We start from the raw sequence: 8,901 nt of genomic DNA, 5'->3' as shown, positions 1-8,901 counted from the left end.
AAGATAAGACTTGCGGTTTTATACCGACCGATACAGTTATCTTTACTGTTAGAATACGTCAAAAGCTACTTAATGCTTCATAACACTTGAATGTGTCTTAACTTGTACCTGAGAGAGCGAAACAGCCCTATCGCGAAAGTGTTGCGCAAAAGGCCATGGCATTGAGTGTATTGGTGATGTATTCTTGGCGACACTGACGCACTCGTTCATTCCTGTATAGTGCTCTGTTCATAGTTGAGCAGTTACACGAAGCGTAAAGAAGTAAAAGTTCCTGCGAAAAGACCTACCGTATTTCAAAAGCCAGTTACATGCAAAAAATGCTCTCGAGAAAATGCTTTTATTTGTGAACTACAAACTCTCTGCCATTATACATTTGTTGGTTGTAAAGTGAAGTCCTCCATTGTTGACTCATTGACGAAGACTTTCCCGGAATAAAAGAAAATGACAAGGTGCTAAATCGGGTGACTTTATTGGCCAGGTGATGTCTCCTCACTACGAGAGAAGACATCCGGAAACAACTCTCTCAAAGTTTCTAACGGACGCCGAGAGGGGTGAGCTGTGGCTCGGTATTGTTGGGTCCAGACCTCTCTGTTTTTATGGTCCTCAACACACTGGTTTAACTTTGGTCTCTATTATGTGACAGAGGCAGGTGGAATTAGCCCTTACTGTTACTCCATCGTCTTCGAAAAAACGTAGACCCCACACACCTAACTCGGCAACGGCACGCCAAACGGTCACACAATGGCTGTCAAGTGATCGTTCTTGAAGTTCCTGAGGGTTTTCTTCAGCCAGCAGATCAAATTTTCCAATGTTGTCCCAATGTCGGCCAGTGAATTCTCTTTCCGGTGCACAGCCTGACGATCTAAACTTTGATACCCAACTGAGCATTATAGTACAGGTTAAAAATACCGCTTCAGATGTAAGGTTCTTTTTATTTAAAACACGACCGGTCATGGTCTCTTATATGCCCATCAGCAAGTGGTATAGCTTTGTGCTGTGACCCCAAGCCTCGCTGTGGAAGAGTACAGGATGCGGTGTGTCACCAGCGAGTGCAGAGCACACAGTCATTTCGAATAGTTTTATATACATTAACAGAATCACGTTGACTAAGTTTCAACCGAATGTGAATCGCTGAATAGTAATCACAGAACCACCATCAAGATTTCTCCTCCACAACAAACTCACGATGCTCACCTAGCCAAACCATTGCAGCTAATGGAAATTGCACGTACACCGCTATCGATTGATACCTCGTCCACATCAGTAATTACACTACAACTCACACAACGGTCTCTCCGAATACAGAAGGTCTTGTTTGCCGAACCCTGCATAACGTGAGTATAATAATACAGAATTTTCTTTGGGACTGAAAACTGCATTAACTTCAAGGACTTAGGAAGATCAATCCTATGAAGCTCACATATTTAAAAAAATTAATGTCTGAATAACGATAAGATCAGTAGAGAAGGATATCCAGATGTGGGTGGACATGTTTGCAAGTTAATATGAATTGCAACCTTGTTCATGAGGGGCTGTAATAGGCCTTTACTTATTACCTCGAAAAAATTACGCTGCAAACTTGGAACTTGGTGACGGCATCAGACTTTCTCTCCATACTCACCCTGCAGTGCGCCACATTCTTACCAACGATGAACGAATTTGACGAAACCTACGTTGTCGGAGGTTTGCTTTTGTTTGTTAAAGAAACGTTCCATTTCTAAAATAATCTAAACCGTCTTTCTCGAACTGCCTACTATGCAATGATTTCTTCATCCGATGGAAGAGGAAGAATAGATTGGAGCTATGTCAGGAGAAAACTGGAGGTGAGTCAAAATTTGACAGCCCTGAGAAGCAACTTGTGTGACTGTGTTCCGTCCGAAATTAACAGAGGTGGTATCCCTGAGTGAAATCACCCCCTGGGACAGCTTTGCCCACCAGCTCACCAGGGCAGCCTTTGGCGTTTTCTTCAGGAGGTTTCGGCAGTGTGTTTCTGTGAAAATATTCTACACCACCACAACATGGCAGCTTCACCTTGTCCGATGTTGGATATGTCTTCACCGCTTTCGCTGGTGGTGAATCATGGTTTCACAGGTTTCTTCCAGCCTTTGTCAATGGGTCAAAGTGATACAAAAATGCAATCGTGGATGGTTACTAGTGGCCCAAATAAATAATCTTTGGCGTGTCACAGCTGCTACATTTTGGCAGTTGCATCGCTTCGGCAGGCCTTGTGAATGGATGTGAGAAGTCGCGGAACCCAGCTGGTAGAGACCTTAGTCATGTTCAGAATGTCGTACAAGAAGTATATATTCCTGACACTGCCAGAATGGTGGCGGTCAGTAACATATTGAACTCTGGAAAGACCCCAGACATCCAAGATCGCTAGTAAAGTATTTATCTAGATGACCGATTTCGGTAAGAATATGACAACACAGTCTTACAGAATACAGTCATGTAGATAAATACTTTACTAGCTATCCTGACTGTTTAGAGTTTATCCGGAGTTCATTGTATAAGATGCTGAAAACTTATTCATGGTTGAGTCGCAGCTTTCCCGCCACTGTCTCGATTGTGACACACCGGTCTTGGAGCAGCAGGGCCTCCACTTTTATTGCTACAACCGATTCGCCACAAAGATTTTCTGCAATCTTGATTTAGAATTGTTTTACCGTTCTGACAACTTCTGCGACATATAATCACTGTGTCACATGATGAATTGTTGCAGAGTTTATCCCTTACAAAGTCAGACACCAAATAATCGCAAGACACTCCATGTTGTCAATGTTCGGCCTCATTTCGTTTTGGCTCCTCTAGCTGTAGGCTAAGGTACTTTGATACAAGGATTTCTGTTTGTATCTGGACTGCAGGTGTGTGGGGAACATTTTTGTGACTCGGAACGCTGTTCAGACTTCCGCAGTCAGTCCTGTAATTAAAGTTTAATATGTCCTCTTACTCCGTTTTTTTTTAAAGATGGCATACAAACGTGTTTGCAAACTTTTTCTGAATTACTCCTGAAAAGCATGGATTTTACAAATATGAAAACAATGTTCGAAGGTACAACATGGTCATATAGGCCAACCTAAGAACGTATGTTCTGTCGAAATTTAGAAGTGTTGCAATTCAAAAAGGTGAATACTGTATTTAACTCTGCTCCCACACTACTACAAACAAACAATCAGTAATTGTCATCAGATTAAGTAGAAGTACTGACTACGTTCAATAAGTAATGCAACACATTTTTCTCGTCCGATTGTGGTTGAAAAATCGTGGAATTTGTTGTGGAACATTGTGAAATGTTCACGCTTCAGCCCCTATACTTTCATGAAGACCTGACGGATGGTGGAGCCATTCGTAGATTTCAAAATGGCGTCTGCATTGGAAGTGCGTTCCAAGCAGAGATGTGTCATTGATTTTCTTTTGGCAAGCAATCAGAGTCTCGCAGACATTCATAGGCCCTTGCAGAATGACTACAGAGACGCGGCAGATGACAAAAGCATGTCGAATCTGTCATCATCATGACAAAGTCACGCAAACCTGTCCGATCTCCTGTGTACCGACGGGCCGGACACAGCTGTGACTCCTGCAATGATGGAACGTGCGGACACTCTCATTCGAGCTAACCGACTGATCACGTTAAACACCTCGCTCCACAACTGGGCGTCTCGGCTGACACACTCGTCCACCTGTCGGGGTATTCAAAGTCGTGTGCCGTATTCCCTCTGCCTAACAGAAGACTCTATAGAGCAACAAACGATCATCTGTGCCGATTTGTGTTAGCGTTACGAGGCTGATCGTGACAACTTTTTGTAGAACTTTGTCACAGATGATGAAAGACGAGTGCATCACACCACCTTCCCTCCGAAGAAAAAGTTCAAAGCTGCACCCTCAGCCGCTAAAATCACGCCGACTGTCTTCTGGGACTCTGAAGGGGTCACTCTCTCAAGGCGCAAAGAACAACTTTGAAGTGTATTGTGCTACTCTCTCGAAACTGATGAAACGAAGTCGACGTGTTCGTCCCCATGAAAATGTAAACGAACTTTTCCTTTTCCGCGACAACGCAAGTCCTCACACAAATCTGCACGCCAGAGACCAGTTCACAAAACTTCATTGGATTGCTCTCATCCACTCTACAACCTGCATCTCACACCTTCCGACTTCCATATTTTTGGCCCAATGAAGAATGCTCTCCGCGGGAAGCTGAACGTGGATAATGGGAAGGTTATTGATTCAGGAAGACGTTGGCTCCAACATCGACAAGTGGGTAGTGAATTATGGACAGTGGAAAGACAGGAAAGGAAGGGAACCGAAGCGTTTGAGATGTGTCGCTGTAGATGGGTAATGAAAATTGCGTCAAGATAAGGACTGAAGATGTTCTAAACAGACTCAGTGAACAACGGAACATACTAATTACACCGACAAGAAGAAGGGACAAGATGATGGGACATATAGTAAAACGTCAGGGACAAACTTCAGTAGTACTAGGGGGAGCTGTCCAGGGTAGAAACTGTAGGAGAAGGCAGGGATTGCAGTATACTTAACACACAATTGAGGGCGTAGTGTCCAAATGCTAACCTGAGATGAAGAGGTGGTCGCAAGGGAACGAACTCATGGCGGTCCGCATGAAACCACTATAGTACTGATGACTAATAAAACAGATATATAGGGTGCCCACCTCACCAAGTGGTGGATAGGGGATAGCCTCGCAGATATGGGTGGTACTGGGGAAATGAAATACCCAGAGTGAACCAAATACTAACATAGGCCGAAACACATCAGTATCTGTTCTGGTGTCCAGGACTAGTGGTCAGCGTCTAGTCACCAAGTTGGTGTGGCTGCTACAAATTTGTCTTGATCTCAACAGTCAAGTCTTTAACAATTGTGATCTCCAACTGAGATCACCAGAACTACCTTTAACTTGAAAAAATCGTGATGGAACTACAGGAAAAATATCCGCTACCCCAGGCCCCAGTAAATATACTGGAATTTCCTGGTCATCGGATTCTGGGCGACCAGGAACATCATGAAATAGACAAGAGTCAGAGTTTCTCGAAACCTCTTCGCGAACACTATACTGGCACATTCAACACAAATACGCTTCTCAAGACAGGCAAATTCAGTTAGATTACGGATATTCTGCAAAAATTTTACAGACAAATCCTCGCAATACAAGAGACGCATTTCACAGACGAAAACCTCGTCGGCACAGAAAACTGATATACAAAGGAAATCCTGCTCTGAGAAGTGCAACATCCACAATGTTTGGCACAGGATTTGCGTTTCACAAATCAATCATAGACCACATCCTACATTTCAACTCAGGATTTGAAAAGATCTCTACAACAACATTCAAATGAGGAAAGAATAGAAGTCGAGGACTTCTCGAGCGACATGGAAGAATTCACAAATAAAATTTTAGAAAGACATGTTAAGATTGTATCAGGGAAGAAGTACAAACAAATCACAGGCCCATACACAACACACACAGGCATCAAGAGGTATGGCAGAGGAAATACGCACCGAAACCGCCAGGATACTGCGCCGAGTTAAACCACCAGCCTGCAACCCGAAGAAAGAAGAGGTACAAGCTATTAAGAATCTTAAGGCCGACAAGAGTATACTGCTACTGCCTGCCGATAAGGGGAATGCGACCGTCGTAATGAAGACCGAAGATTATGAGCAAAATATCCGAGACCTATTAGATCCGACGTACCGAAAACTACGCTCAGATCAGTCGCAACGTATCACACGCAATACGAATCGGTTAATCAAGGCGTCTTCTCTGCCGGCGGACATACAGAGAAACCTGCGCAACACGGAAGCCCTACGACCTCGGCTGTTTGGATTACCTAAGATCCATAAGAACAACGTTCCACTAAGACCGATTGTTAGCGCTCCTGGCTCACCGACGTATAAACTGGCAAAACACTTGGCCTCTCTGCTCCACCCACACGTGGGGAAGACCGACAAACACATAAAGGACTCAGAACATTTAATTGAGAAGCTGAAGAAACTAAAACTTGCACCAAACGACATCGTGGTCAGCTTTGATATTGTTTCTTTGTTTACGAAAGTGCCTCTCAGTGACGCTCTGGAGCACATCGGTTCCATTTTACCGAAAGACATCACAAAGCTCTTCCATGCATGTCTCACCACGAGCTATTTCACGTGGAATGACAATTTCTACGAACAGCTGCAAGGTGTTGCCATGGGTAGTCCAGTGGTGGCCAACTTCTTCATGGAGCATTTCGAAGCACAGGCACTGGACTCGGCGACTTGTAAACCTATGATGTGGTACAGGTACGTCGACGATACTTTCGTTGTGTGGAGTCATGGCGAAGAACAGCTCGGTGACGTCCTAAGACACTTGAACAACCTCCACACCAACACAGGGTTTACCATGGAAGTAGAAAAGGACAATAAACTACCATTTCTAGATGTGCTGGTCACAAGGGACGGCGAAAACCTGGGACATAGCGTGTACCGGAAACAGACACACCCGGACCGATACCTGCAAAAACTATCAAACCATCACCCGAGCCAGAAAAGGAGCATGATTCACACGCTCGTACCGCGAGCAGGGCGAATATGTGAGCCGCAGCACCTCAAACGCGAAATGCAACTTCTAGAAAGTGTTCTGAGGAGAAATGGGTACTCTACAAATTATATGAGAAGTTTAACAGAGCCAAGCACTCGACGAAGTAAGAAATCAGGAAAAGAAATATCGGGTACGGCCTATATGCCATACATTCCCAGAGTGATGGACAGAATCGGCCGTATATTGCACAAACACGGCGTAAAGACAAGTTTCAAACCGACAAGGAAGATCAAAAATAGTCTTAGACCGGCAAAGGATAAAAGGGACTCACTTGCAATGTCGGGAATATACCGCTTAAAATGCAAATGCGGAAGAGATGTCTAGCAAACTCAAGTGGCAGACTCTGCAAGAGAGGCACTCTGCATCGCGGTGTAGCTTGCTGTCCAGGTTTGGAGAGGGTGCGTTTCTGGATGAGGTATCGAATATATTGCTTCCCCCTACTTATACCTCCCGAGGAGATCACGAATGTATAATTAGAGAGATTCGAGCGCGCACGGAGGCTTTCCGGCAGTCGTTCTTCCCGTGAACCATACGCGACTGGAACAGGAAAGGTAGGTAATGACAGTGGCACGTAAAGTGCCTCCCGCCACACACCATTGGATGGCTTGCGGTGTATAAATGTAGATGTAGATGTAGAAACGTTTATGTCGGAATGACCTGACGATCAGTCACCACCAGGATTAGTGAACATAAGTGACATTGCAGGTTGGGGCAAGTGGAGATATCGGCCGTCGCAGAGCACGCGCTGAGACCTACCATGTAATAAAAATCACCGACACGGAAGTTCTAGGTGTAGAGAAGCACTATAGCACTCGCTTGTTTAGAGAAGCTGTAGAAGTATACAAACATGGGAACAGCTTCAACAAGAAAGAGGAAAGCCTTAAGGTAAACGGATCCTGGCTTTCCGTACTGCAGCGAAAGACCGTCGCAGGTAGCAATAGGAGAACCGCGCAGCAAATGACCGCGGAGAAGCCCTCGGACGTTGGCGCGCCAGGTACATATAGTCTGCGGCCGCGAGCTCGGCTCCAGTTCACCACCGGCAATGGAGGGTGAAGCTTTGACAATGCCAGCCACTCGTGCTTGCGAAATGTCAGTAAAATCATAAGACGAACGTCGGCCGAAGAACCCGACGCAGAAGTAAATAGGTACGTAAGGGATTCTTCGAGTCGGACCATCACTTGCTACGAGTAAAAATTAGACCAGTCCCAAGAAATAGAAAGACAACACAGAACAGAATTACAAGCCCGGAAGCAGAATACTTGAAGATAAACAAAGAGAAAATTATTGAAGAAATTAACAAAAGCTCAACAGAAAATTGGACAGACCTCGCGATGCCAATTCAGAATGCCTTGCGTTTTGGTCAGCCTCATAGGTAACTAAGCGTAGATGGTGGAACAGAATTTGTTATCAGGCCATTGAACGTAGAATCCAGGTCTAGAAGATATTTAGCGGTAACAGGACAACAGAGAGATGGAAGGATTTCTACAAAGTCCAGAAACAATCCTCGACAGATATTAGAAGAGTGAAGAGGACATACGACAAAAGTAGGCTGGATTAAATTGAGGAATCTCCTTCAAAAGAAAAAACCGATCTCTGGAAACAAATGATAAACATCTCAATTGCGAGAAGCCAAAAGAAAAACTGCACTTCATGAAAGCAGTACCAAACCCAGATTCCAAACCGCCTGCATTAACAAATGTAGAAGAAATCATAAACCAACTTTGTAACAGAACCCCGGGGGAAGACTGCATTGTCTCCGACATCTGGAAGCTCAAAAGCCAAAACATCACAAAGAAAATCCATAATATTCTACAGAAATATGCAATAAGAAAAAATTCGGAGGAATGGAAATGGGCGTTGATCCATCCGCTGCACAGAAATGACGACAAGACGGACCCTGATAACTATTAACATGTGGATCTACCGCAGTAAAAGGAATAGTGAGGCAGTGGCGTCGTTAGTTAAAGGGAGATGTTTAAATGTTATGAGAAGTAGACAAGTGACAGGCCGACTGTCCGGACTAACGATCTCGATGTTCTTGTGAACACAAATGTGAAACAAATTCAACGCTAACCAATAAATCAATTACCCTCTGGAATCTCGTTGTTAAGATTCGTGACAAACTTTATGCTATCGGGAACTGATTGCGAGATGGATGTCAAAGGTGCTAACACATACCTACACTACTGGCCATTGAAATTGCTACACCACGAAGATGATGTGTTACAGACGCGAAATTTAACATGTAGGAAGAAGATGCTGTGATATGCAAATGATTAGCTTTTCAGAGCATTCACACAATGTTGGCG

This window comes from Schistocerca americana, chromosome 5, assembly GCF_021461395.2.
Source record: "Schistocerca americana isolate TAMUIC-IGC-003095 chromosome 5, iqSchAmer2.1, whole genome shotgun sequence".
In the NCBI taxonomy this organism is placed as follows: Eukaryota; Metazoa; Arthropoda; class Insecta; order Orthoptera; family Acrididae; genus Schistocerca; species Schistocerca americana.
The sequence above is the reverse complement of the archived record's forward strand: the minus strand, read 5'-3'. Positions refer to the sequence as shown.